Source organism: Protopterus annectens, chromosome 1.part2 (genome assembly GCF_019279795.1).
Source record: "Protopterus annectens isolate FY-2018-M chromosome 1.part2, PAN1.0, whole genome shotgun sequence".
Lineage (NCBI taxonomy): Eukaryota > Metazoa > Chordata > Ceratodontiformes > Protopteridae > Protopterus > Protopterus annectens.
In genome coordinates, this window is record NC_056727.1 from 338,711,313 (window position 1) to 338,718,812 (window position 7,500).

Sequence of the window (7,500 nt, forward strand, 5' to 3'; positions counted from 1 at the left end):
CTTATTTTTATCCTTTCTTTTCCCTTTTATCCCCTCCTTTTCCTTTTTGTGCTCCTTATTTCCTTGCATTTACCTTTTAGAAATAATCACTGTGTAGCCACATCATTCCACCCTGCATATCCCAAATCTTTCTATAACTTGCTCAAAGTAAGATGTATTTTGTTAGTCTTCTGCTTCCTTACCAAATCTTTTATCTCTATTATTCCATGGCCTTTCCACATTTCCTCTCATTTTCTTTCTTTCTTCTTCCATTCTCATCATATTCCCCCTTCTTTGCATTGCTTTTCTTTATTCTGCACATTCTCTTCTTTCCACCAACATCCCCTATCCTGATCAGATTTTTTGTCTCCTTTTTCATTTCTCCAGTCTGTATATGTTTGATTATGCTCTCCATCTGAGACTATATGGGAAAGTATGTCATATCCTCCTCCTATTCCTGGGCATTCTCACTCTCTTCTTTGCATTTGTACTTCATTTGACTATTTCTACCATTTTTCATACACTTTTATGTATTCAAAATGTTTCCTTCTGGTTTTATTGATAGAACTGTACCTGACCAGGTTACTTACCATTTCCTTAATTGCATTTATCCTTCTTGATAGCATGTGTGTTTGTTTACCTTTTATGCTTTATGACTTTATTGATCTTTTTCTGAGAATCTCTAGTTTGCTTGTGTGCTTTTCCCACTATAGTTCTTACTTTCAACACCATTACTTGGGGAGTTCTATCTGTTGTACATTCATTATGCTTTCTTACCATCTCCCTTTGAAAATCCTGACTGGTACTGTTTTCTCTTTGAAACAGTTTAATCCCAATTTTTTTCAACTTTGTCATAATTTGTGTTCCCCTTTTTAGCGAGTCACCTATGTCATCTGAGAGTAGGATACATTATTCCCCTTGAAGTAATAAATACAGTTTTTGTTTTTTTAATTGCTTCATACATCTTTCCCTGCTACTCATTAAAAGTCACTGCTATTTTTTTCTGTCACTAGAGTATACAGCCCTGGTGACAGTGATATCCTAGCATGGCTAATCTTTCTAGCATTCCATCCCATAATAGGCATATATTTACCATAATGTTTAGTGATGTGTTTTTGTAAACTGTTTTTACCTGGCTGTGAATCTATCCCTGTTCCCTCTTTTCTGCAAGACTTGCCAGATGAATTTCCACCATATTAAATCAATACCCTCTTAAAGATCGAATGTACAGTGTCTCCTTCTTCTCCTGGTTATTTTCCTCTTTTGTCATAAAATCCATCAGTGCTTCCTAGTTTTCCTTTGCATTCTTCCCTGCAATGAACTCATTCTGCCTTCTTGTATTATGTTTTGCAGAATCTTGTCCAGCTTTTGTACTAAGAACTTCTGTAGTAATCTTACATCCAGGCTTTACTTCTGCTGTGTCTCTTTTGAATACCTCTCCCTATGCTCCTGCCAGCCACACTGGGTTTTCTTTCCTGCTCATTTTCCTTTACATAGTTAGATAGTGTTCTCTGAAGAAATTTCTCTAATTTTCCAGTCTTCCATTACTTTTCCTTCTGTTATCCTTCTTTTTTTTTTCAATAATAATTCTTTATTATTTTCCAAATGTTAATACAATACTACAACATATTTACAATATATACATGATTGCTTCCAACAGTTGCATAGAGTCATTATACATAAATATATACTTCTAAATAGGTATTACAGAAAAAGAAAATAAAAATCTAATATCGATATAAGGCTTATCTATAGTAAACTCCATAATTAGTCTGTACTTCCCGGAGAAAAGTGGATTGGAACCTTAAGCTAAGACAATGTTAAAGATTTGCTCCCATATTTTTGTATTATTTACACTTTTCTTATGATCATTAATTAGTAATTTGTGTGCTAAGATATGTTTTATCGCTACACTCTTGAAGTTTTCCCATGAAGTCTGGGATGGATTCAACCAATTTGTAGCTATGTACAGCTTCATTAACAAAAAAATATTTATGAGTATGATCCTTTGGGATCTATCCAAATTAATTGGCGGAATATGCAGAATCATAAACTCCCAAGAAAGTGTAGACTGTTGATATCCCATTTTTTGTAGTTGGAATTTCAAAGAATTCCAGAGTTTAAAAATACATTTACAACTCCAGAACATGTATAAAAGGTCAGCCGTTTGATCTGTACAATATGGGCATTTAGGTGATTTTTTTGAGTTAAATTTATGTAGAGTGAGATGCGTATAATACACATTATTAAATATCATCAACTGAGTAAATAATAACTTTTGAAGGGACACTGATTTTAAGGTTAAGTTAATTGCTCTCACTATTTTATTATCTTCAATCGTTAACAGTTTCTCCTTCCAGTATTTGGATAAAAGTATTTGGTTATTGTATTTCACATCTTTCATCAAACTATATGAGGCTGTTATATATTTACATTCCTGTGTTAGAGTTTGCCATAAATTTAGGCAAATGTTTAAATCTTCTTCTTTAATTTTGAAATTCCTATTACTAAAATAGCTTATTGATAAGTACTTTAACTGTCTCATTATAATTAGATACGTGTTAGGGAGATTCATCTCTCTTAGCATGTCATGTATTGAGATACCGAGAAAGGGATATAAATCAAGTATGGTTAAGTCACTTATAAGTGGGAATTTCTTAAGATCTATCATCTGATTACCAATTTTCAAATTCGGGTTCTTATGAAATGGTTGAAAAATCATCATATATTGTAAGAAATTTAGTGAGTTAAACAGACTTTGTACTGATATTATATATATTCTGATATGTTCCATCAGAGAGTACATTTTAAAGGTATCTTTATTTAAAAAAGGTAATGTCTTACAATTAATGCCCAGTCCAGCAACATGTTTATGATTCAGAATCAACCACTTAGGTGTCCATTTAGAATTGGACCTATCAAAGTTAATTACTCTTAGAATTCTATTAGCATTTATTATTAAACAATATGTTTCAAAATTCGGTAGTTCTAACCCACCCCTGTTTTTCGGAGTCATCAGTTTATCATAAGATATCCTAACTTTTCTAGGTTCCCATACAAATCTACCTAATTCCGTATGAAGTTGTTTGAAGAATTTCCTAGAAATTTTAACTTGAGCAGCTCTAAAGAAATATAATATTCTGGGAAGTATGTTCATTTTAATAATTGAGGTCTTTGCCATTATTGGTAATTTCAGATTATTCCATCTTTTTAAATCAGAGACTATCTGCTCCCAAATTAACTTAACATTATTTACGTAAAAGTCTCTATTATCTGTTGAAAAAACAACCCCTAAATATTTTATTTTTTCTTCAGATTTTACCTGACCTACCAATGGTAAAAGCGAGAAGGGTGTAGGCGTCTTTAACAAAAATACCTTGTTTTTTTTTTAAATTTATTTTGTAATTAGATATTTTTGCAAAGTCTTCCACAGCTTTTAATATTTTCTTAATATCTGAAACAGGTGTCATGCAGTAAATATTTAGATCGTCCGCAAAAGCAGCCATGGAAATTTTCATACCATATATTATTGGAGCATTGTGATAAATATTTTGGTTGATATGTAGAAATAATGGTTCTAAATATAGATTGAATAATATAGGAGATAACGGACATCCTTGACGGGTACCATTCTTAATTTGAATTCTTTTTGAGAGATTCCTATTAATAATTAGATTTGTATAGGGATTATTATATAGTTTTTTTAAAGTTAAAATGAATTCTTGAGGTATATTAAAACATGCTAAAATATCAAACAAACATTCTAAGTTCACTCTGTCAAAAGTTTTTTGCGCGTCAATTATGAGTGCATAAGCATTAAAGTTCCTGTGAGTGGCATAAGAAATCAGTGTATGAAGTGATAACGTATTATCTGTAGTTTGTCTGCCATTTATAAAACCGGCTTGTTCCCCTGATATTCTCAGGTTAATTATCTTCTTCAATCTATTAGCCAAAATCGATGTCATAATCTTAATGTCTATATTCAAAAGTGAAATAGGTCTATAGTTAACCGGGTTTTGTAAATCAGCATTCTCTTTCGGTATAAGATTAGTTTTCGAAGCATTAAAGTGTGGGTCATTAATTTTATTATTAGTTATATAGTTAAATACCTGTGTAAGTATTTTCCCCAATATATCACTAAAAGTTTTATAAAATTCCGTGATCAAACCATCCGGTCCCGGAGCTTTATATGGCTTCAACTTCTTAATTGCATCAGTTATCTCCTCTGAAGAAATTGGTTTAACTAAGTTCATATGAAGCTCATCACCAATCTTCGGAAAGATAATTTTCTGCAGAAAATCATTATTACTGTTATTTATATTTAATTCCTGCTGTCCACCATATACTTGAGAAAATATTAGTTCAAATGCCTTCATGATGTCTTTAGTATTGGTATATGTTTTATTATTAAAGTGTATTTCAGAGATTTGAGAAGGTATTTTCGATTGATTAATGATACGCTCTAGTGCTTTTGAAGGGGTCTGTATATGATTGGCGTATTTTACCAGCATTTTCTGTTCATAAAATGATAATTTACTGTTTTGTAGTAAAAAAAAAGGTCCTTCTGACATTTTAATAACTCCGTTTCAGTTTGTTTACTATAATTCCCAATTAGATCCTGATCCAGTAATTTAATTTTAGTTTCCAATTCTTGTATGTCTCTCACTTGTAATTTCTTGTAATAAGTAGCCTTTTGGAGAAAAATTCCTCTAATTTGTGCTTTGGTCGTTGCCCATTCTATGTCAGACGGATGACGGTGTTCCGAAAGATTAGCTAGTAATTGGTTAAAGGACTCTTGAACTTTTTTTATTACATCTTCTTTATTCAATAGATATGGATTTAATGTCCAATTATAACCTCTAAAACGTATCTTATGACTAGTGTCCTTATTGAAAGTTAATGTGATCCTAGAATGATCCGACAAATGTCGAGCTTGTATGTATATATAGGGATCAAAAAACATTAGTGCATCTGAAATTAGAAAAAAGTCGATCCTGGACCACATTTTATGACAACTTGAATAAAATGTAAAGTTATTTGCATTCATTTGATTCTTATTGTATTTAAATGGATCATATAATTTAAAATCTGTTTTAAGTTCCTGTAGTGCTATCACTGCTTGGTTATTAAAGGACCTATTGGACATTGATTTATCTAATTTGGGGTCTTGGTATGTGTTCCAATCACCTCCTATTATTATATAGTAATTATTATATTGATTCAGGATAAAATAAAGTGATGTTATAAAAAGTTGTTGATTGGTACATGGGGCATATATATTAAGAAGTATCACCGGTTTATCATAAAGTTTGGATACAAGAATCACATAACACCATCTTCCCTCTTTGTCCATTTTAAAATCTAGGATTTTCTCTTGGTACTGACTTTTAATAATAATCGCCACCCCTGCACTATTAGTTGTCCCTTCCGAAGCTACCACCTCTCTGATCCATTTCTTATTTTTAAGGACAGTCCATTGATCATTAGTCAAATGGGTTTCTTGTAATAAAATAAAACATGCCTTTGACTGGAGGAATAAATGAAAAAATAATTTCCTTTTTTTCAAGTTCTGAAACCCTTTAACATTCCATGAGTCTACTATCCACATACTAAGATTTTTAAAACTTTTAAGTATATTTTAAAATTGAAAGACGATACTAGATTCAAATGTATTAGCACAGTATATAATGTCTGAAAGCAGTCTTGATGTCCCATCCCTAACCAGTGCCTATCCACTATTCCCCTGGACCAGGACATACATAGGTTTTTTACACTGCATAAACTTGTATTGGCACACATCCTTACTAAACATCTGTTCTTTATCTTACAAAATAACACACTAAAAACATGCAAAAAAACCTATAATGACTACATCTAACTCTACAAAACCTAACCAAAACATTCCCTACTAAACACTGGTAACTATCTACAGCTCTTGAACACATTATTTAGTTAACACAAATGGTCTTCATTACATTCAAAATTACTATTCTACCTCTCTAATAGTTAACATATATTATTAGTTCTATTAATTGGTTATATTACCCTAGAATATCTAACTATCTTATTTAAATCTAACCTAAACAGATATATGACAGTACTCCTATTAAACAATAATGTTATTAGCTTCAAGATAATTCACTATATGTTTAATCTATATTTAAAGCATTAAATCTGACATTGTTTATCTAATCTAACTTATTTAACATTGTAATGACAGCATCATTGGTGAATACAATTAGCATTAACTATGCTTACTGGGTACTATACGTAAATATATAAAATGATACCTAAATAGCACAGTTCCCAAAACATTCAGAACCACATCAGAAAAATAACCTTCACTTTCCTAGAAATGCCAGGATATATTATGTGCTTTTAATCTACTAACTATCCCAACATTAAAACCCCTTTGTATCTAAACATTTGCAGTATTAAAACACATCCTAAAGACAGGAGAATAAATATTGCAGTACAGTACAATATTATTAGCACACCCACATTCAGGCAAACTACCTAAGAAAATAGAATAACTATGATAAATTTATCCTACTTCTACCATATCAGTTAAATAACACATTTTGACCACTACATTAATAGTTCAGTTTAAATCCTACCTGAATGAATTCACATTCCCCTTTACAGAAATAGAAGTTGAGACATACATTAAAAGTCCACGATGCCTCGTTTTACGATCCCAGTAGGTTCCAATTCTTCCACAGAGCTCTTTCTACTTCCTGGTCATGAAATCTTGTCTTCGAGTTTGCAAAAGGGGCACCATTATGCGGACGGACTTCTGGATGCGCCACCTCGAAAGCGGACCCTCAGCAGCATCCAAAGGACTTGCCTCACGAAGGGACACAGTTCATAGAAGCTGTAAAAGTTCGTGGAATCTTCGTGGACAAGCTGGACCTGCAAAAAAAAAACTAGTTAACTATTTACCAAGGGGCCTGGTGAAGAAAAAAGAACAAACAAAGGATTTTGGAGCCTCAAGGTATAGTAGGCATGGAATCCCAGTATCCACGTTGCTGTAAACAGACTGGATGGTCGTGTTAAGCTTCCAAAGTTGGGAGGGATTTAAAAATCTTCAAAAAGGTAACTTTTGCCTCTTTTTTTGTAGAGATGGAATATTTGGATCCATCAACTGTAAAAATTAATGTGTTAGGGTATTTCATTTGAAATTTAATGTTCTTTTCAATAAGGAACTTGCAGTATGGAGCTAGTGCTTGTCTGGCTTGTCTTATTTGCAATGGTAAATCCTGTCCCATAGAAACTCTATTATTTTGCCACATAACATAACCTCCATTCTTTTTAACAGTTAGAATTATTTTATTTACATCCTGGTAGTTGAGAATTTTGACGTAAACTGGTCTAGGAACATTTGAGGCTTGTGTTTCTCTGAGAGCTCTATGGGCTCTTTCTATAACAATTTGCTTAGCAATATCAGAGTCATTGAACAATATTTCCAGTATTTGTATGATGGTAGAAATTAAATCATTATATTGGTTAGTTTCAGGAATT